Below are 23,531 nucleotides of genomic sequence, written 5' to 3'. Positions count from 1 at the left end.
TCTGCTTTTATCTTACTCACATCTTTCTTTTTTCCAAGGTAGTTATTTTATTGCTTACTCCTTTACTATATTTTAGGGTTACTTAATACATTTCTTTATCAATAATGTAGTTAATTAAGATGATGAATTTACTTCTAAGCATGGTATTAGTCCTACTCTGAATCTTGTTTCAACTGTTTGTTAAATAATCAGTTATTGCATTTTTGTCCCCATTTGACTCAGTATTTATTTAAGAAAATTTTGTTTGATTTTTTCCAAGTGGTTGGAGATGTACATTTTAAACTTTCACTGTAGTCAGAAAATGGACATATATAGTTTCAGCTTTTCTGGAATTTACTGAGGCTTTCCTTTATGGCTGAATCTAAAATTGACTTTTTTAAATGTTCCATAATCAACTGGAAAAGTATACTTAATTCCAAATTTAAATAAAAAGCTTTATGTGACTGGATAAACCCCATTATAACAATGTGCATCTCACACCATATGTGGTCATTTGAATCTTTTGTGGACCCCAGAAAATTATGTTCTTAAATTGGTCCATTCCTGCTGGTGTGAACCTATTGTAGGTAGGATGCTTTGATTAGATTCAGTTAAGGGTCATTTGATTAGATTACTTCATTAAGGCATGACCCAGGGTGTCTTAATCCTTTTATAGAAGACCTTTATAAACTAGAATCAAAGAAAGTCACAGAAACAAAGAGAAACCACCAAAAGCTGAAATCAATGGAACCCAAATATGAGAAAGACTCAGGAACAGAGAGAAGGCTACAGGAGCAGAGAGAAAGCTGTAGGAACCCAGAAGCTCAAAGTAATGAGACCGTAAGGATGAGGGAGAGCCCCAGCAAATGACGCCTCCATGTGCCTTGCCATGTAAGAGAGGATTCCAGAATCACCAGCAGCCAGTCTCCTGATGAAGTCTTGATTTGGACATGTTTCTCAACCTTGAAACTGTACAGTTTTATACTATTAAATCCCCATTGCAAAAGCCAACCCATTTCTGGTATAAGGTCTTGGCAGCCTTTAGCAAACTAAAACACCATACCTCTTTAGGCTTTTCATTTTTACTAGCATCAAATATATTTATATCTATATCTAAACTTATATTTATATTTATATTATAGTAAAGACAGAGAGTCTCAATTTTGTAACTAATTTTATGTTTAAATTGCTAGACCTGTAATAGACAAAGAGTGTTTCTTAATAATGCGAGGAATTTCTAATTTCAAGGAATTCTAAAAACTTATTAACTAAATTCATGTCCATGTTAAACACATCCAAGAATATTTTTAATCAAAGAAATCAGTGATAAAGTACTTGAAAACTTACTCCAAAATATCATTTTCAAAACCAATAAGCATGCCTCTTTCTTCACTGAAATAATAAAACATGGATTGACTAATAGGCAGCATGTTGTATAAGACACTATACTCCAATTAAAGTATTTGTGATTACAGTAACTTTTAGGAAGCCCTTCACATATTAAACTTAAAATGAGCAAATGAGATCCCTAAATCTCTTTCTTGTGAAGTCAAGCCTGTTTTCCTCAACCTATACTCTTATAGTTTTCTAAACCAGAAGAAAATTTCACTTTCTTTTTTATTCTAATTAAGAATCAGGTTCTGAACCCAAAAGAATCAGGTTCCAAACACAAGAGAAAGAGATGGATGAATCCTAACTCAACTGAAGGTTACTGAACTTCTAAGTAAGCCTTATGAAAACTCAGCTTCTTTATATATTAATAAGTTTGCACCTCACAGGATTACTGGGACAGTATCTCAAAGCATGTATAAAGTGCCTATCAAGTGCCTGATACATAGTAAACATTAAATATTACTATCATTACTATTCCATTTCCCCCCCCATATCTGCTTTCTTTGCTCTTAAATCCACTTGATCCCACACTCTATATCAATCCACAGTAGCTATGACTCCTCACATTTAAGATCATCTTCAGAACAATAAACATCCCAATGCCTTCACCTTTACCAATGAACTGATTAACAGAAGTTAAACTGAGCACCTCTCAGCTATGCTTAATCTTCTGGCTTTTACAGCATCCAAATGTAGTTTGAAATATCTTTCGTCTTTCCCCCCAAAGCTTTCATAATCAGATAGGAGAGTGAGTTTCTGTCATACACATTTATTTTATCCTCCAAAATGCATGTTTTATCTCTTACCTTATACTATGGTTCCCCCAACTCTTAATACAATCAAGTAATCAGCTAGGCAATTTCAATAACTATGCCATTCAATAACTATAACTGCCATTTGAAAAATGGAAGAAAACTCTTCTGCCTCCACAATCTTCACTTTCCTAATACTTCAATATCACTCAAAGCTATTGTTTATTGTATAGTTTATTGCTGTACAAAAGAACAGGTACGGCTGTGTTGGAGTTGGCATGGTGAAGCCATGTTGGTCTTCAGATGACCAACTTCCATATCCTTCAGGAAAAGGTTATGGGTCATTGTAATCCATCTCTTTCTTTTGGGATAAACCAAAAGTTTTCCTTCTTATAAAGCCTATATGCTTCATCTCATGGAGTCTAGCTATCTTACTATACCATAATGTCTTTTGCAGCTAGTCAAAGAAACCTCCCCCCCAAAAAACCCATAATGTTGGGACAAGTCTCATTTACCCATAGACTGCTGCCCCTCACTCACTTAGGACGCAAGTATTTTTCTGGCAACCAACTCACTCGTTATCTTTCTCAAACTCAGACATTTTTTAAAAGGTTCCTTGCACAGAACACAGATTACTCTAAACCACCATAACGTATTATCAAGTTTTTCCCAACTGTCCCAGGCCTAGGACTTCCTAAAAAAAATGAAGCCATGTTCTCCCCTCCCCATTTTAAAAGTTAATGAAAGGGAAGTGGATGTGGCTCAAGCAGTTGAGTGCCTGCTTCCCACATGGGAAGGTTCTAGGTTTGGTTCCCAGTGCCTCCTAAAAAAAAACAAAATCAAACAACAAGCGAAACAAATGAAAAAACCAACTCAGGGGAGCCAAAGTGGCTCAGTGGTTGAGCACCAGCTTCCCACATACAAGGTCAATTTCCATTCCCAGTACCACAAAAAAAAGGTAATTAAAGAATAAAGAAAAATTTTAAAACAAAAGTCTGAAAACAGTTGTCTCTTAATTCAAAACAGCATATTTACTAGTCATATTTTATTTTCTAAGCAGTGTAATAAATGATTCACATCATTTTATCTCATGTAACCTATGTAAGGAGAGGTAGGAGGTAATTATCTTACATGAAGGGTTGTGGGGAGGAGAGAATAATTTTATTTGTCACAAACAAAGAAATTCTGCACACAGGACCAATAACATCAAAAAAGCAACTGAAAATAAAATGAACCATGAATTGCTTACAGCTGTCATAATACATTTTATTCTTTGGTTTGCAGCTATACATTAAGTTAATTCTTAGTCATTTAATGAGTGAAGGCGTAAACTCGACTATTAAGTAAACTCCCTACTAAGACAACTTCCAATACCAAAATTAGAAATGAAAACTGGTCTTTAAAAGTTGAACAACTTGGCCAGCACAGTAAAACAAACAAAAGAAACAAAAGGTCTAAGGATTAGAGGGATTAAAAAAAAAAAAAGTTATAAGGAGAGAGAGAAAAATTAAAGAAGCACAGACTCTAAGGCTGGAATGCCTGGATTTAAAAAGCTAGGTAACCCCTAGGGCAAGTTACATAACTTCTCTGTGACTCAATTCCTTTGTCGTTATAAGGGAGATGACAATACTGTCCACTTTACTGGAGTTCTCTGAAGAGTTAATAGCTACACAGTGTTTAAAAGAGAACCTGTTAAATAATAAGCACTACACACTAAAACTGTCCTCTGGGGAAGCGGCTGTGCTCAATCAGTTGGGCTCCTGTCTACCATATGGGAGGCCCTGAGTTCATGTCCCGGGGTCTGCTTGTGAAGGCGGGCTCGCCCCCACGCTGCGGAGTGACGCATGGCCTGCAAGTGCTGCGGAGAGTCGCCTGGCCCGCAAGAGCCACAGAGGGCTGACTCAAAAGGTGATGCAACAACAAAAAAAGGGAGACAAGCAAAAATAAAACACAGAAGAGCACACAGCGAATGGACACAGAGAGTAGATAGCAAGCAAGCTGCAAAGGGGGGAGGGGAAATAAAATAAATAAATACAGACACAGAAGAACGCAGAGCGAATGGACACAGAGAGCAGACAATATGCAAAAAGCCATGCGGGAGAGGGGTAAGAATAATAAAAAACAAAACAAAACAAAAAACTGTCCTTTGCAGGCAGTATGATTTTCTATGTAGAATATCCAATCGACTCAAAATTATTAGAAATAAGAACGTGGCAGGTTGCTAAATACATATATTTCAATTGTATACTCATAAGCCAATAAAAAGAAAATGTAATTTTTTTACATTCTTTTTAGGAAATTTTCAAAAAAATCTTAGAGAATCATATAAAAAAACACCCCAACACCACAAGTACCCTAGCTTAAACAATCAACTCATGGCCAACCTTATTTCATCATCAACAATAGCCTCCCCTCTATTCTTGATAATAACAAAGTTGATCCCAAATATATCACTGCATTCATAAATATTTCAATGTATATCTTTAAAAGATAAGGACTATTTTTAAATTTAACAAAAATACTACTATCACAGCCAGAAATTCATAATTCCTTAATATCAAATATCTCTCAGTGTTCAAAATTCCCTGAGTATTCATAATGTATCTTTATTAAAATCTGGATCCAAATAAAGCCCAAACATTGCTATTAATCTAAGGATTTCCATTCCACCTCTCTTTTTTTTTTTTCTTTCTTACAATTTATTTGTTGAAGAAAGCAGGTGGTATGTCCCAAGGAATTTCCCACAGCCTAGATTTTGACACTGCATCTCCAAGGTTGCATTTAATGTTTCTATGCCTCCTTTGTTTCCTGTAAACTTGTCCTTAGAGCTAGAGGCTGGATTGGATTCAGGTTCATTCAATTTTTTGGCCAGGTTACTTCATAGGTAGTGTTGTGAGCTTTCATTAAGAGAAACTAATGTCTGACTGCATATTTTTTTTTGTATGTTAGAAGCCACCAATGACCTTTGCTTAGGTCCAATAATTCATTACAAAATGGTGATACCTACTCAATCACTCCTTATTCATTTATTAACTAGAATAGTTCTTTTTTTTTTTTTAAGATTTATTTATTTATTTAATTCCACCACCCCCCCCTCCCCTGGTTGTCTGTTCTCTGTGTCTATTTGCTGTGTCTTGTTTCTTTGTCCGCTTCTGTTGTCGTCAGCGGCACGGGAAGTGTGGGCAGGCGCCATTCCTGGGCAGGCTGCACTCTCCTTCACGCTGGGCGGCCCTCCTCATGGGTGCACTCCTTGCACGTGGGGCTCCCCTACGCGGGGGACACCCCTGCGTGGCGCGGCACTCCTTGCGCGCATCAGCACTGCACATGGGCCAGCTCCACACGGGTCAAGGAGGCCCGGGGTTTGAACCGCGGACCTCCCATGTGGTAGACGGTCGCCCTAACCACTGGGCCAAGTCCGTTTCCCATAGAATAGTTCTGAGAAAAGAAAGTTATCCTCATAACTTTTTGTGTATCCTGAGGAACAGTTTGTATTGGAAAGGCTGGATTAAAGCTTAATAGTTTCTCTTTATTTAATAATTTTTAAAATAATGCATTGCTCCCTTATCATACTCCATAGAAAACTAATGAGGTATTTTAAATATCTTTATTTATTTATTTTTTAAAGATTTATTTATTTTTTAATTTATTTCTCTCCCCTTCCCCCCTTCCCCCACCCAGTTGTCTGCTCTCTGTGTCCACTTGCTGTGTGTTTTTCTGTGACCACTTCTATCCTTATCAGCGGCACGGGAATCTGTGTTTCTTTTTGTTGCGTCATCTTGTTATGTCAGCTCTCCATGTGTGCAGCGCCATTCCTGGGCAGGTTGCACTTCCTTTCCTGCTGAGCTGCTCTCCTTATGGGGCGCACTCCTTGGGCATGGGTACCCCTATGCGGGGGGACACCCCTGCGTGGCAGGGCACTCCTTGTGTGCATCAGCACTGCACATGGGTCAGTTCCACATGGGTCAAAAAGGCCCGGGATTTGAACCGCGGACCTCCCATGTGGCAGGCAGACACCCTATCCACTGGGCCAAGTCCGCTTCCCTTAAATATCTTCATGAACTCACAATTTAAACATGTGTGATGTGTTTCAGTGTATTGCAGTTATCCTTATTCATGCTCAAATTGTCTCATATTCGGCCAGTAGGAGCACATTCAATTAAGCACCTGAATGGTTCTGACACAACCTTACTAGCAATTTTTTTTTCTTATTAGTATTTGATAACTTTCCTGCAAGTCTGCAATCAACTTGAGCCATAAGTCAAGTTCTATATTTAGCTGGTTACTTTATTCTTTATTTCTACTAAATTCCAAAAAATCCTAATTCTTCATTATAAATCAGCTGTCATATACTTCTGGCTATTAGGATTTCTAAATCTCACTAAATGCTAAAACAAGCATTTCACACTCAGAACGGGAAGGTTAAATGCTTCAACCTGAGAGGTCAGAGCAAAAAGATTCCGATTATCTATGCTTTGCATTTTGGTTCCAGAAAGTATTTCATTTTCTATTCCAAAATTGGGATGTGATTTTTAAACATACACAATAAAAATTCACTGCTTTTTTCCCTTTGGTAAGCGAATAGAATCATCAAGTGTGAGAAATGGTCAAACTCTTAGAGATGTGAATTATTCTGTACTATAATTTAGACTTTTACAAAATCTTCATACCTCATCCATAACCTTAAAACTTGTCCTATTGTAAACATGAATTTAAAAGGTCAGGCTATTAAAAATAATAAAGTAGCTAATTTATACCCCTGAGCAAGGTTGAAATCATAGAAAGAGCATTAACAGTGGTAAAGAATATTTCTTAACTCACTGCACTAAAATCACAAACAAGCATGCAATCCCTTTCCCCCTACACAGCTAGCATACATCACTGTGGAAAAGCAGAATCCTACACTTGCTGACTCTTTCTTTACAAAACATTAAAAGACATGGCTTAAGCGGCCAAAAATTGCTCACAATCACAATTTTCACTATATTCAATATTTCACAATCAGGAATCGCATTACAGAATGCCAATTCTTTTGTCTGAATAAAGTAGGGTGTGAACTGAAATCCTGTGCAAAGTCTTTTACTTACAAAGCAAGTACAGCCTTTTCCTGCAGCTCAAGTTGTTGGTGATTTGGTTAAAAGAGAGCCAGTGCAATGTTTACAGGCTATAATGCCTTAAAAAACAATAACCACCAAACAACAACAAAAATTTTAAAAAACCTCTTGTCCAGCAGTGTGACTTTTTCAGTGATAAACAGGTTAGCACTCTTAACATCAAGTGTTGGCATATCCTCTGCGTATCGGTGCTTTCATCCAACTGAAAAGCAAAATATCTGCTAACATGCACACATAATAGTAATTGCTTTTATAAATGGCATGCCTCTGATATGGGATTTTTGCCAAAAGTTCACTTTACTTTCCCTCCAAGCATAATATTTGTCATTAACTTAGAAACTGGTTTTACAAGCTTCTCAGTAGAAGTGTGAGTTTACCTGTTTTTTTTTTTTGCTCTGAGAAGGATAACTGTGAATGATGCTTCTGTAATGTGGTCTTCTGTCTTTAGCAACAACTTCATTAATTTCACATTCTTTTACACACTTATTTCATTTTTTCATCTCAAGTCTAAAATTTAAGTATTATAGAAAAGGAAACTAACACAAAAGGACTAATTCAATTCCCCAAGATAACACAGAAAGCAGAAGAGCCAAAGCTTGTGCTCTTTTCATCACACTACTGAGAAAACTACAGCAAATCACTAGAGAATACCCATTCCCTTAATGCACCTTGCTTAAATATGCTTTGGAATGTTAGAGTCCAAACAAAATATTTTTAAAGGCACCATTTTAACTTAGTGGAAACTGTAATCAAAGACATAAAAATCTTGTAAATGTTCTAGGGGTATAACTCAAGTACTGATTTTGTGCTTTAATTCCCCCAAAACAACAAAAGCATACAATCTCAAAATATGTACTTGTCTTTAAAAAACATTACAAGGAAATATTGTCAGAATGTATTATATAAAAATTCTGAGCATGGTTTTGTGCAATTTTCAGTTTTCTTCATTTTCAGAAGGGAAAGTGACAAATTTTACTAGGGTATATCACTCAGGGAAAGCTTGCAAGAGTGGAGAGAGGTAAGAAATTAATGACTTAGAAATTCCTAATTTAAGGATTTAGGCAATCTAACTTAGCTTATATGGCACTGTTACATGTAGAAGCACAGAGTTAACCACAGACAATCAACAAATTCAATTGATCAGAGTGTCCTATTCCCTAAATTATTTTGTGAGGTTTCAATATAGAACTTAACTACATTACTTAAGAAGAGATTTTAAACTATCATTTTGTAACTGTATTCATTTTATGGCCACTTTTAAATTGTTCCAGATAAGTGTCAGTAGTCCTCCTAGTCCCACAGTTAACATTTTTGGGGAAAGATGTCTTCAACTCCATTTACAACTCTTCCTACATATCTAGAAATATTCTTGCCAAAGTTTGGGTATTAACCAATGTTGATCAATGCAAGTAAAAATGGAAGACCTATCTAATAACATAAGCAAAATGATTTTGATAAGACAAACTGTATAATTAACTATCATTATCATTTGGTTCAAAATGACACCAAAAAAACTTAGGTAAGTACATCTAGCTGCCAAAGAAGTTTTAAAACATCACATAAGAGCAGCCCTAATTCTTTTTCAACTGTTACTTCATTTGAAGTGACTTTTCTTTGGCACAAAATGCCTCAAATACACCATCCCCTTTTAAGTAAGAATCCCTTTGTTTTAACTGAAGCAGTCTTAGGATTTTCCAATAGCATGAATTCTTATTATTTTGGAATTTATGCCTTACATATCCTTCTTCCAAACAGAATGTACAGAATGAAATTAAGAATCCTAGGGAAACGGACTTTGGCCCAGTGGTTAGGGCGTCCGTCTACCACATGGGAGGTCCGCGGTTCAAACCCCGGGCCTCCTTGACCCGTGTGGAGCTGGCCCATGCACAGTGCTGATGCGCGCAAGGAGTGCCGTGCCACGCAAGGGTGTCCCCCGCGTGGGGGAGCCCCACGCGCAAGGAGTGCGCCCATAAGGAGAGCCGCCCAGCGTGAAAAGAAAGAGCAGCCTGCCCAGGAATGGCGCCACCCACACTTCCCATGCCGCTGACGACAATAGAAGCGGACAAAGAAACAAGACGCAGCAAAATAGACACCAAGAACAGACAACCAGGGGAGGGGGGGAAATTAAATAAATAAATAAATCTTTAAAAAAAAAAAAAAAGAATCCTAGTAATAAGTGATAAATTTTTCTCAGATTTTCACAATCTCTATTAATTTATAAACCTTTATAATATATACAGAGAAATCAACCAACTTTGACCTATTCTCTAAAATGAATACATTTTCATACTTCCTACCTATTTGAAAAAAAAATAATTAAAAGAAAAAAATTGTTTTTAAATAAGCACTTAGCTAATTCTGCCCTTTCCAGAATTTATGTGTATCACAGAAAATTAGTACTATTTTTGTTTGGGTTTTCTGTTGATATTACATTTCCTTGTTGTTTTCAATTGTTTTACCTAGTCTTTAAAGTAGGGATCCCCCCTGTGATTCGGAAGTGTTACCTGATTCTTTAATTACATATCTTGTTTTTCTAGTCCAAGTAAAACTGATCTATCAGATCCCCCAAATCCTACAGGGACAGTCTATGAGAAGTAAAAGTGAAAAGAAGAGCCCCTAAAAATGAGTTTAGGAGAAAAGAAGAGAAAAGTTTTCCAAATTAAAATGAAAGGCAATCACTAAGCTCTCCTGTATTATGTTAGAGGACACCAGGGCTAAATTCAGTTGTTCATCTCAGAGGGTAATAACATAATTATTAAATTGACATTTTTAAATTCAAGTTCTTCTAACACAGTTTACTGAGTCTTAATCTACAATCACTATACTTCTTATACTTCACATGTTTTCCTAACTATAAGGAATACTACTAATTAAAATCTGGATTTTTTCTTAGCCTTTTGGTGGGAGAAAAAGGCTGGGGGAGGGAGGGTGAGATTGAACTCTTCTCCAAAAGCCAACCATTCTAATGTATGAGAACTTATAAATAGAAAGCCTACGTAGATAGAAACCAACATTATAAAATATCAGCCAAGGAGTCAAATTAAAGTAAAATTGTGGCTCAATTACCTTAGAATAAGTGCCTTCATTGGGAAGCAAAGATTCCTACTGCATGATCTTGCCTGATGGTCCTTGATTTTATCATTAGTCAGTTCCAGTTACATTTCCATTACTATGGATATATCTAAAGTAGGAGAAAGAAGACATATTTAAGTCCACTGAAAACGTTAAATATTTTAGGTACTATGACACATCATTACTCTGTAAGCATATAAAGATTCTAATACAGATGCTTTAGAGATTCAAGAAATGCCAATTCCCATTCTTGTGACTTCTATAAGTTAACTTAAAAAAAATTAATTTTTCCTCACTAACCATAGGTAAAATGGATGCATACATATGGTTGGTAAGAAGTAATAAGTTACTGGCTTTGAAAAAGGTTCCAATTCCCAAACGAGTCCCCAGTCAACTGGGATTTGCACTGGTACCAGTTTAGTAAAGAATTTAGCCTCCCAAGAGAGGTCTGGTCTTTGTCCCAGCTCTGGAGGGTAACCTTGGAATTTTACTAATTGACAGGAGTGTCTTCGTTATTCATGGTGGCCCCTACCTGACAGGTTATGACTCAGGGAGGAGGTGGACATCCTATAGTCTTGGAATGGGGGCTGGTCATGCCAGCAAGACCAACCACGTGATTTGGTTGAGGCTTTGAGCCTGGTAATATCAGCCCAACCTCCTGGGAGGGGAGAGCATTGGGGTTGAAGATCAAGCTCATCCATGTTCAGCCATGCCTACCCAATGAAACCCCAATACATACTCCGGACACTGGAGCTTGGGTGAGCTTCTCTGGCTGGTAATACACATCCATGTGCCAGGAAGGTGACATGTCCTGACTCCACAACGAGAGGACTCTGGAAGTATCTCATTTGAGACCCTCCCTATGCTTCTCCTCTTTTGGCTCCTTCTTATTTATATTCTTCTTGCTGTAAAACTGTTAAGTATAGTACTCTCCAGAAATCTGTGATTCATTCGAGGAAATTATCAAACAATACAGGGTAATGGAAATCCTCAAAATTTGTATACAGCTGATCAGTAGTGAGGGTGGCCCTGGGAACTTCTGAACTTGTGGCTGGTGTCAAAAGTAAGGACAATCATTTCGAGGACTGTGCCCTTAACCTGCACTAACCCTGAGTACTCAATGTCAGAATTGCACTGCACTTCCTTGAGGGGGTAAGGGGTCCAATAAACTATGTGCTCACTCATCACAGCTACTGAAGTCATCACAGTAGCACTGGTTTCAGTACCCAGTTTCAGGTAAAATGGAACAGTAGGAAGAAAAGAGATTCCCAGCAAAAGATAACTCTATGATAAGGAAGCTCCTGTATTATGGTTACCATTCATTCCTGGATCATTCATCAGTAGTGGGATATTACAAATCGGATTTTACTAAACTAAAGATAGTGATAAATCCCACTCTACTTCAAAGCTAGCTCCAGATGGCAGAGACTTTGCAGACATCAGAGTTCTTAAGAAATATGAACCCTACTGAAGCAGGCTAATTAGATAAGGGAATTAACAGACAGATCTGGAATCTGGCTAGAGAGTCCACATGGACGTTGGTAACCTCCAAGATGGCTGCTAGGGTCCTGGGAACAAGGAAAAGTCCGGGATGTTCTCCAGAAACTTTATCATTGGGTCCTCACTAAGGAATTGACGGGTGGTATAATCAATCAAAACAGCAAACTGCTGACACACACACCCCCACCTCCCCATTAGCAAAGCAGTGGAATAATTAGCAATTAAAAAGCAAGCCATGAGGCTTGACTATGATCTTTTTCACCCTGCTGTCCTGCCTCTGGACCTGTTCCCTGCCCTCTTTACTCTGCTTTCACCATTCTTCCTCTGCGAGGTGGCCATGCAAGTAACCCTGGGAATTTATAATCTATAATGGGGAATTGTAGCTTGTAAATCAGCCCTCTTCATCACTTTTCATTCCCTTCCTCACTACCTGGAACCCCTGCTCTGTTATTTTCTCCCATTTCTCTTCCCTCCCTACCTGAATATATTACTGGCCTAACTTACCCGACATGCTTTTAAGATTCATTTCTACAGCATAGCCAAGGACCTAGATAAAATCCGGTAACACTACTAGTTTTCATTATTTAAAGCCTAACTGTTTTAAATATCCACTACCATCCAGGGTTAAGCTTTTTACTAATATTCTATTTAGATCACAAAGACAGATAGTGAGTCAGGCCCCAGAGACAATCACTACACCACAGGTCAGTTCAACAATCTTGGGCTAATTATACCTGTGGCTCCTACCCCTCACCCTTGGGCTTGGCCGTTCTGGCCTACTCCCCTCTCCTATTCTCATGCCGGCAATGCTCTGTGCTTTCCCACCTACCCCATTTGTTAACCCACAGCTGTCTTTCCTTCGAACCTCTCCCACAGAGACCTCTGGAACAGCTCTTACATAGTAAGACAATTCACATGTACATCTTCAACCTCATCACCGAATTATTCCTTTCAACTGCCGGCCATAAATCGGTCTCTCAAAAAAAACTCTCTGGAAGAAGGCTAAGGCAGTGGAAATTAACCTTCTCCACGGTTTAACACTTCCAGATCCTACCTCAAAAGAATCTCCCTTTTTTCGCCGAGTTTCTTGCCATCTGGCTGAATTTCTCTTTGTCAAGATCATTCAAGAGCCCACTCTTTTTTCTAACCTGGGTCCCCTAGACATTCTACCTGCTCTGTCACCACTCCAGTCTCTTATATGATTTCCAGTCTCAAAATCTTGGTTTTTCTCCCAAGTTATCAGTCTGCCTAGTATGTTACTTTCTTCATTCCACTACAGCATCCTCAAACTCCTAACTCTGAATCAATCCAATCACCTGCTAGAGAAAAATCACATAATCATGACGCCGGATCCTGCTATAATATTATGATCTTCAAATTCAGCGAGGCACTGAATGTTGCCCCACAATCCTTTTACATTTCTTTGGTCAGTTCTTCTTTCATTACTCACATTGCCTTTCTCTCTAAACTTGTGCCGCTCCTCCCTCTTTTGCAGACCTACCAGAAGTAGAGAGGGGACTAGGTTATTCATGCTTTCCTTATTTCCTTAATCATTTGTGTAAGTTGTTTATACTATGAAAATACTATTCCTTTCACTACTTTTAACCTTTTCTCGATCTATCACTGGTCTCTAATACATGTTTTATTTCTAGGTGGCTAGATTTGGCCACCATTGCCTTTGTTGCTTCTTCTGTCATTTCTCTTCTAAGAAATACATCCCCTACCCTCCTTTAATGATAGCAGATAAATACTCTGATTTCCACTTCTTTGCCAACTAATTTTTTGAATACTTGATTCCATATTATTGTATGGAATGAGATCTGGCTCTAAACTGAACTCCATTTCCAATTACCAACCAGTTTTCCTAATCATTAAGTAATTCTTACCGTCCCTTAATTTATAGTTTCTTCTTAAATGTTTCATTTGTTTGTTGGTAAGATCAAATTTCTGGGCTAGAATCTGTTTAAATAAGGTAATTATTGTTTCTTTACTATGTTTTAATTTGTGACAAGGTCCTTCTTTGGTATTCTCATCTCCTTATACTTTTAGACAATAGCTTAATAGAGTTTATCAGTTTTCAAGGATATTCCTGGTGATTCTATGAGGAAGGAATAGTTAGTTGCCCAGTCCATTGAGAGTCCTGGGAATTTCAGTTTTAGCTGTTGCGTACACACAGTGTTCTTATGTGCTTTCAGTAATCATCCACACTTTTACTGGGTCTATAACCAAAACCTTTCTAATTGTTGTAGAAAGCCTCCCTTTTTATATGTTTCTTCATCTGGAACCAGATTCATAAAATCTTGCCCTTTGCAATTTTCTATACCTTGTATTTACCTTATCATTACTTATCATGAGTAAAAACAGGTTTGTGTAAAATAAAGATATCTCACACACATTTTTTATTAGTTCTGAAATACTTTTTCACATCTTTTAAAATCCAGTTATGTTTATTTTTAGTTTAGTTTTTTGAATACATACTACCTTCACATGGTCCAAAAATAAAAATGATGTAAAAAGGAACATATATTTGAGAAGCCTCATTCATACAGCATCCATATGAGGTTCATTTTGCTCTGGCTTACTATAGCTTACCACTTATTAGTTTTGTGTATCCTTCCAGTGACTCTTTATCCAAATGTATGCAAACGCAAATATTGTTTCATTCCTTCTGTCATCTTACATAAAATGTTCAGTTATACGCCTTCCTTTTTTGTCCCTTACTATATCCCAGATAGTTTTATCATGACTTTCTTTTTTGTTTTCTGAAACTCCATATTTCATTTTGTGACTGTGTCCTAATTTGTGTAATCAATACCCAATTTTCAAAAAATTGGGTTTTATGAATTCAAACCTTGTTTCTGAAAACAATTTAGTTCAAAAGCAGCAAACCAAACAGTATACAGGGGCCTATGTGGTTCACAAATTTTCATACTATTAATAAATAAAAGTTCCTAACTTTATCTTTTATTTCAGGTTTATTCTATGACCCTATCTAAAATCTAATCATTGTCATAAGTCACAAACTCTGAAAGTATAAAAATAATTCCCAGGGTGAGAGGCCTCAAAATCAAAGCTGCCCGACTTCACTACAGGTTTCCAAGGGCTGCAGAAAATGAAATGCAGTGTAAATGTTCCACCCTACTCAGTGGAATCAGGAAAGCTTCTTGGAGGAAGTGGTCCCTTGGATTCAATCCAGAATGCTGAAGTGTTCAAGAGGCAGATGAAGGAAAGGAAGAACACTAATGAAAGATGAGCATAAACAAAAATTTGAAATAGCACACCTTGTCAAGAAATCTTTAGTTCCACCTCTGCTTTGAATGCAGAAAGTCACAAAAGAATGCCATTCCCATCCTAATGAGAACACAACTATTCTACCATACACGAATATTAAGACAAAAGCAGGTAAAATTTTAACAAATTTTAAAAGTCAAGTGTGGTCTTTGGAATTGTTGGGAACCCCAGACACAAGAGGAATTTGCATTCACTTGCAAACCCTTCCCAGAGGCCTTGACTGGGTGCTCACGAGAAAGGTTAGAAGTAGCACAGGGAACCAGAGAGAGCCCTGCACAGTGGGGCAAGGGTTTTGAGGTGAGCAGGGGAGGCCTGAAGCCCTACCTGACTCCACAACTATTTGCCACACAGAGCAAAAGCCCCAAGCCCCCCAAGAGGAAGACAGAAAATGGTAAGGCCCCCAGGGTCCAGGCAAAACTCCATTGCTTCAGGGAAGAAGAGGAACAAAACACTTCTCCCTCTGGGGAGCTTTAGAAAACACTCTCAGCCCCAGCACACAGGCAAAGAAATACTGTTGCTGGGAGAGGGGTAGAAGCAAAAAAACCTCGCCTCCATGGAGCGGCAGGAAAAGTCTTGGGCAAAGGTTTCTGCACAAAATGAAGGAGAGATCTACTTACTACCAACGGGATGGCTCAGATATGCCTGGCCGAGACCCACCCCAAATGCACGGCAGAGTTTGGCTGTCAACAGGGAAGAAAGAGGCAGGAACGCTGAGGAGCCCCCAGCATTATGTCCAGGAGCACAGGCGCTAAGACTGAACAACAAGAATCCCACGCAGCCTCCACCTGGAGCCCAGCACTGAGCAACAAGCCCCAACAGTCTATCGCCAGGCGAGGGACAAGAATATGAAAGCCATCCTTCTGTTGCTCAGATATGCAAGGGCTGCTGGAAGAAGAGGGTGGTATAGGAACACGATCCTGTAGTACCTCACGCCACACTCTAAACACAAGGGGACAACTGGAAACCTGTGGTGCACTGAAAGTTAGGATGGTAGCATTTTAAGAATGGCACCACTGCCGACGCAAACGGCCTGAAAGAAGAGACAAAAGAGGATTACCTCATTCTCTCCTATTCTTCTGCATAATAATGAGCATTAAATTAAAAATTATGAGACATCTAAACAGCAAGGAAAAAAACCCAAACCCTTAGACAAGAGATAAAGCAAGTAACAGAATCACAATCAGATAGGAGTCAGTTGTTGAAACTAACAGACACATATGTTAAAATAACTATAAAGAGGGGACCATTTGTAGCTCAAGTAGTTCAGCACCTGCTTCCCATACACAAGGTCCTGGGTTCCACCCCTGGTACCTCCTAAAAACAAACCAAACAAACAAAAAAAACCAACTCTCACTGGGAAGCAGATATAGCTCAGCAGTTGAGCACCATGTATGAGGTCCTGGGTTCAATCCCCAGTACCTCCTAAATAAATCATGTATTGAAAGATTAGAATAGGTGGACAACATTTCTGCAGCAATATACAAAAGAGAACATACATCGTAACCAAAAATATTTATTCCAGAGATGCAATGTTAACTCAACATATGAAAAAAATCATCTCTGTGTTTTACCATCTCAACAGACTAAAAGAAAAAAAGATCATCTTAGATGCAAAAAAAAAAAAAGGCATCTGAAAAACATCAACAGGCATTCATGATTCCAAACTCTCAGAAAACTAGGAATAGTAGGTAACTCCCTCAACCTGGTTAAATGAATCTACAAAAATCTATGGCTAACATCATACATAATCGTGAAAGCCAGAATGCTTTCCCTCTAGGATCAGGAACAAGGCAAGAATGCCTGCTCTCATCACTCCTATTCAACATTTTACTGTATTGCCAGTACAATAATGCAAGAAAAATAAAAGCAAAGAGATAAAAAGAAAAAATAAAACTGTCTTTATTTGCAAATGACATGAATGTCTTTATAGAAAATCCCAAAGAATCTACTACTAAAAAGGTTAGTGAAACCAGTAAGTGAGCTTAGCAAAGTTGCAGAATACAAGGTCAACATAAAAAATTCAATTCTATCTCTATATGTTAACAGTGAATAACCAGAAATGAATTAACGAAACAGTAGCATTTACATTAGCATCAAAAAAAGAAATACTTAGAGATATATATAATAAGTACAAGATTTGTGTGCTTGAAAATACAAAGCACTAAGAAACCAAAGACGGCAATAAAAAGAGATGAACTGTTTTCACAGATCAGAACAATCAATATTGTAAAGATGTCATTTCTCCCCAAATTAATCTGTAGTTTTAACGTAAACCCAATTAAATCCCAGCAGTCTTTTGGTAAAACCGGCAAACTATTTCTAAAATTCATATAGAAATTCAAAGAACCTAGAATTGTCAAAACTATTCTGAAAAAGAACAAAACTGGAAGACTTTCACTGCCTGATTTCAAGACTTTTTACAAAGTTACAGTAATCAAGACAGTGTGGTTCTGACATAAGGATAGACACTCACTGATATGAAGTAATTAGAATAAGCAAATTCTAGAGTCAGAAACCAGAGTACATGGTGCCAGGGGCTGAGGCGGGGATAGGGAATGGGGAGGCAATGCTTGATTGGTACAGATTTCTGTTTGAGATGACTGGAAATTCTGGTAATGGGTGGTAGTAATGGTAGCACAACACTGTGAATATGATTAACATCACTGAATTATTTATTTGAATGTGGTTAAAAAGGGAAATTTTAGATTATATATGTTACTAGAATAAATATTTGCTTTTAAAAATCCCATAGGACTGTACAATACAGTAACCTTAATGTAAACTATGTACTATAGTTAAAAGTACAAATATAATACTATTCTTTCATCCATTGTAACAAAGTTATCAAACTAATACAAAGTGTTAATAGGAAAAACTGTGGGGGCAGAGGGAATATGGGAACTGCATTTTATGCATGATTTTTCTATAAACTTACAATTCTCTAATAAAAAAATATTTTAAAAAAGGATCAATGGAACAGAAAAGACAGTCCATAAATAGATCTACACATTTACAGTCAATTAATTTTCAACAAAGGTACCAGGATAATTCCATGAAAAAGAACTACCTTTGCAACAAATGGTGCTGGAAAAATTGGTAATTCACATGCCCCCAACTGAACTTCAACCCATATCTCACACATTATACAAATATTAACTCGAAATAGTTCACACGCTTAAACATAAAAAATGCACTACAAAACGTCCAGAAGAAAACAGGATAAAATCTTTGGGACCCTAGTTTAGCCCAGGCAAACTTTTTCTATAAAGGGCCAGATAATACTTAAGGCTTTGTGAATCATGCCATCTCTATTGTAATTACTCAGCTCTGTCACTGTAGCACAAAGCAGCGCTAAGTAATATGTAAATAAATGGGTATGACTTTATGCCAATAAAACTTTACTTACAAAAACAAGAGGTGAGCTGAAACTGTCTCACCTTAGATAAAGACTTTAGATAGGGCACTTTTTGCAAAACCATAAAAGAAAAAAACAAATTGGATTTTTGTCAAAATTTAAAACCTCTTGTCTTAAAAGACAGAGCTATGAAAATATAAAGCCACAAATTTGGAGAAAAATATGGAAAACAAACATCTGATAAAGGACTTGTTTCTGGAATATAAAGACTTGTTTCTGGAATATAAAGAACTCTTCAACTCAGTAAGAAAATAAACAATCTGATAAAAATAAAGCACAAAATTTAGACACTTCAAAAAAGAGATACAAACAGCAAATATATAAATGAAAGGATATACAACATTATCTGTCATTAGGGAATGCAAACTAAAACCACAATGCAATACCACTCCACATCTATTAGAAGAACTAAAGGATTTTAAATTGACAATATTGGAACTTTCATACACTGCTGGTGAGAATACAAAAATGGTACAACCACTTTGGCAGTTTCTTATTTAGTTAAACATATACCTACCATATGATCCAGGCATCTCATTCCTAGAAATTACCCAACAAAAATGAAAACAGAAGTCCACACAAAATGCTGTAGTGTTTATAGCAGTTTTGTTTATAATCACTGAAAACTGTAAATAAACAACTTAAATATCCATCAATTGATGAATGGCTAAACAAACTGTGGTATATCAATTAAAGAAATCTTAATCAGTTATAAAAAGGAAACTACAGATACATACAACAATGTGGATGAATTTCAAAAGGATTAAGATAAGTGAAAGAAACTGGACTACAACCTACTATGTGATTTCTTCTTATATGACAATCTGGAAAAAGCAAAACTATAGGGACAGAAATCAGATCAAAGTTCACCCTGGCCTAAGAGCAGGGAGGGAATGTCTGCAAAGGGGCAGGAGGGAATTTTTAAGGGTGACAGCAATAGTCTGTATCTTCATTGTAGTGTATATATTTGTCAAAACTTGAACTGTATAGGGCAAGTTTACTGAATGTAATTCAGAGCAAATAAATTAGACTTTTTAAAAAAGTACTCTAAATAGTAATTTAGCTGTAGTTCAGGATATGGGAAATGGGAAGAGTAGGTCTCAGTAAGAGATGAAGTAGGAAAAACAGGCTAGAGTGAGACCATAAAGGAAATACTGTTTCTCAAGCAATGGGTTGTGATCCACTAAATGGATCATGAAATAAATTTAATGGGTCATGACCAGCATATTTTTAATTAACTAGAACAGAACAGAATAATAAGTAACAAAGTATATTACTCAGTATTAATAAGTATGATCCTGTGAAAATTGTTCTGGTTTTATTTGTACATGTATGACTGTGTATATAATTTATTCATTTACACTAGAATTCAATAAATAGTATTTGAAAACTACTATTATACTACACTCATAAATTTGGATTTTACACAGTGGGTAATGGAACTTTACTTAGAACTGATGGACTTTACTTAGAACAGCAACAAGGTCGGCATTTTAGAAAGTAGCGGAGAAGAATGAATCATAGTTGGGTAAGACTAAAAGCATGGAAACCAGTTGTAAAGTCTAGGTGAGAGGGACGGACAGCATTAGCAAGGCAGCAGCAGTCCTAGGGATAGAAGACCTTATAATCCAGGCTCAGCATGCTTCTTCAACCATTTCTCCATAAAACGAAAACTTCTCTTGCAAATTCTCACCCTATCATAACACATGTTCTTCCTTATTTTCTTTTTTTTTTTTTTTTTTTTTTTTTTTTAATTTTTTTATTTTTTATTGACTTTGTAATAATATTACATTAAAAATATATATGTGAGGTCCCATTCAACCCCACCCCCCCACCCCCCCTCTCCCCCCCCCCAACAACACTCGTTCCCATCATCATGACACATCCATTGGATTTGGTAAGTACATCTTTGGGCACCTCTGCACCTCATATACATTGGTTCACATCATGTCCCTCTTCCTTATTTTCTAGATGAACCTCATATTTTACCATTAAACTATATACTGTCTTACTCTCTCATGATCTTCCCTAATAACACTATAAATTATATGGGCAGAAGAGCGTGCTTTATTCTTCCTTATATCATCCTGGAAGAATAATATTATAGGGAAACGGACTTGGCCCAGTGGTTAGGGCGTCTGTCTACCACATGGGAAGTCCGTGGTTCAAACCCCGGGCCTCCTCGACCCGTGTGGAGCTGGCCCATGCGCAGTGCTAATGCGCGCAAAGAGTGCCCTGCCACATAGGGGTGTCCCCCGCGTAGGGGAGCCCCACGCGCAAGGAGTGCGCCCCGTAAGGAGAAGCCGCCCAGCGCAAAAGAAAGTGCAGCCTGCCCAGGAATAGTGCCGCCCACACTTCCCGTGCCGCTGACGACAACAGAAGTGGACAAAGAAACAAGACGCAGCAAACAGACACAGAGAACAGACAACGGGGCGGGGGCGGGGGGGGGATTAAATAAATAAATAAATCTTTAAAAAAAGAGAAAGAATAATATTATATAAAATGTTTACATTTCTAATTTGATATATGCAAATACACTTACATAATCTCTTCATAAGGAAATTTTAAGGGTCCCACTACCTAGTAGCTTTAAACAATTCATTAACTCACTCCCTCAACAAATATTTACCAAACACATATCATATCCCTGGCACTCTTCTAGGCACTAGATAAATAGCAGTGAACAAAAGTGACAAGCAAAGACAAGCAAAATATTTTTCTACTATCAGGCTCCTCAAAGGAAGAATAAGGTATTGACAAAAATGACTGTACAAAGTTCCTACAAAGAGCAATGCTAAAGTTATGCCTCTGTGTTTTGTTTTTTGGCAAATCTAAAAGAAGAAGAAAAAGCAGAGACAAAACATTAGCAGAAGAATGCAAAAATGACAACTGTGACCAGCAGTTAGTCACATGGTTACATGTGTTTACATCTTCCCTACTGGTCCCTAGGCTCCCAGCTAGACCACTTTCTACCCAGTGATATGTCCAACATTCTGTCTTACATAAGGAGATACCCAACAAATGAAATAAAACTATCAGGTAATTTTTTCAAAAGTCAATTCTTGTATTAGATAATAAATGTACCAGGGATAAAGCACACGGTACAAAAGGGTATGAGGAGCAGTAATTTTCCCCCCAGTCATGCAGATCCCTTCCTGTTTATTGTATATTCAGAGTTAGGCTATGCAGATCCTAGGATATAATTTTTTAAACAAAAAGTGGTAGCATAATACACAGCTTTATACCATGACAGTTTATACTTAATTTAAGAACTCACTTAACATTCCTTATAGAATGCCTTTTTTAAAAAAAATAATTTCAGCATATTATATTAAATAGACACTGTTTCCAATATTTTGCCATTACTGAAAATGCGGCAAAGGCTATCTGTGTATTCATGCATCAGAATTACTAGGTCAAAGAACAGCCTCATTTTGAAGTATAATAACCAACACTAGATTGTGCTCCACAAAGTTTATCAGGTTTAAAAGAAACAAAGACATGTGTCAATGAATCTTTCAGATCAGGAAACTAAAATGAAGCAACAAAAGTTCTTATGATATAGCCCAAAATACAAAGCAAAGAAGTTTTGGTAGAACTCTAAGATTTATAGTCTATCTGTAATCCAAGATGAATTCATAGTGAGCAACAACAAAAAAGTAAGATTTAGCATGGGCCCCATTATTCCAAAATCTTTTCTTTTAAATTAAGGAAATAATTTTTATTTAAAGCTTAAAACCTGTCTAATTTCTGAGAGAACTTGAATTGGTTACACATTTTAAAATACAAGGTAAAGAAAATAAATAATGGGAAACAGATGTGGCTCAAGGGATTGGGCTTCCGCCTACCACAAGAAGGGGGTGGGGGGTGGGGAGTTTCCTAGGTTCAGTTCCTAATGCCTCCTACAGAAGACAAGCAAGACAGCAAGCTGACGTGACAGGCTGACACAGCAAGCTGACACGGGAGGATGATGCAACAAGAGACACAAAAAGGAACTACGACAGGAAATACAACAGGGCGGGAGATGGAGGTGGCTCAAGTGACTGAGTGCCTCCCTCCCACGTGGGAGGCCCCGGGTTCCATTCCCGGTGCCTCCTAAAGAAAAGATGAGCAGACAAAGACAGCACACAACAAATGGACACAGAGCACAGGCAGAGAGCACAAGCAATGAGGAGGAGGGGAATAGATACATAAAGCAGGTCTTTGGAAAAAGAAAAAGGTAAATAACAATAAAAAAGGTAATTAAAAGATTAGATACTATGGTAAATGGTACGACCACATGCTAGCCTCCAAAGATGGCTCACATCGATCCTTACCTTCCTCTGTGAACACGCCTCTCCACCCATCAAGAACTGGAGCCTGTTTCCCAGTCCCTTGAATTCTGACTGGCCTTGTGACTTGCTTTGACCTACAGGATGTGGTGGAAGTAAAATTCTGAAACTTCTGAGCCTAGAAGACGGCAGCTTCCCCTTTCTCCCTCTTAGAAACCAGGTTCCTTGAAAGAAATCCGATGACGCTGAGACGACAATGCTATGGAGAGGCCATGGGGAGGAACCCTGGGGTGCCAGGCATGAGCGAGACCTTCTCAGACTGCCCAGTTCATCCCAGCTAATGATTCCAGCTAATGCCCCACAGCACAGAAGACTCCCCCCACCAATCCCTGCTTGGCTTGACCCAAAGAACTATGGAAAATAATAGATGTTGTTTTAGGCTATCATGCTTCCGGATAATTTTATATTTGGCAACAGGCAACTGAAACAGATACTACCAATTTCATGATATCATCAAATTACAAATGTCTGAGTGTCAAATTTGGATCTAAGTTTTCCAGGTTATAGGTTTTTTAATTAGAAAACATGTAACTTTTATATCAGTTATATGTACTTGTTTAATGAAAAATTAACCTAGTGGATGGACTATAGTATCAAATATAATTTTAGAAAGTGAATATCATTCTTATATTTCTTATGAAGAGATTTTATGCAGACAGATGGCATATCATTAAATTGAAATCAGTAC

General features: G+C 37.5%; 1 protein-coding gene across 7 annotated transcripts in view; it reads right to left on the bottom strand.

Moving 5' to 3' along the window:
- The window catches only part of NCOA1 (nuclear receptor coactivator 1), a 293,327-nt gene that overhangs the window by 214,800 nt on the left and 54,996 nt on the right, over window positions 1-23,531 (bottom strand). For all 7 annotated transcript variants that reach the window (XM_058287710.2, XM_058287708.2, XM_071211904.1 and 4 more), the window contains one exon: window positions 10,301-10,415. The gene's annotated coding sequence lies outside the window, so the exon portion shown is untranslated. Of the gene's footprint in view, window positions 1-10,300; window positions 10,416-23,531 lie in introns of those variants that run through there.

This window comes from Dasypus novemcinctus, chromosome 25 (genome assembly GCF_030445035.2).
Source record: "Dasypus novemcinctus isolate mDasNov1 chromosome 25, mDasNov1.1.hap2, whole genome shotgun sequence".
NCBI classification, from domain to species: Eukaryota; Metazoa; Chordata; class Mammalia; order Cingulata; family Dasypodidae; genus Dasypus; species Dasypus novemcinctus.
The sequence above is the reverse complement of the archived record's forward strand: the minus strand, read 5'-3'. Positions and strand labels throughout refer to the sequence as shown.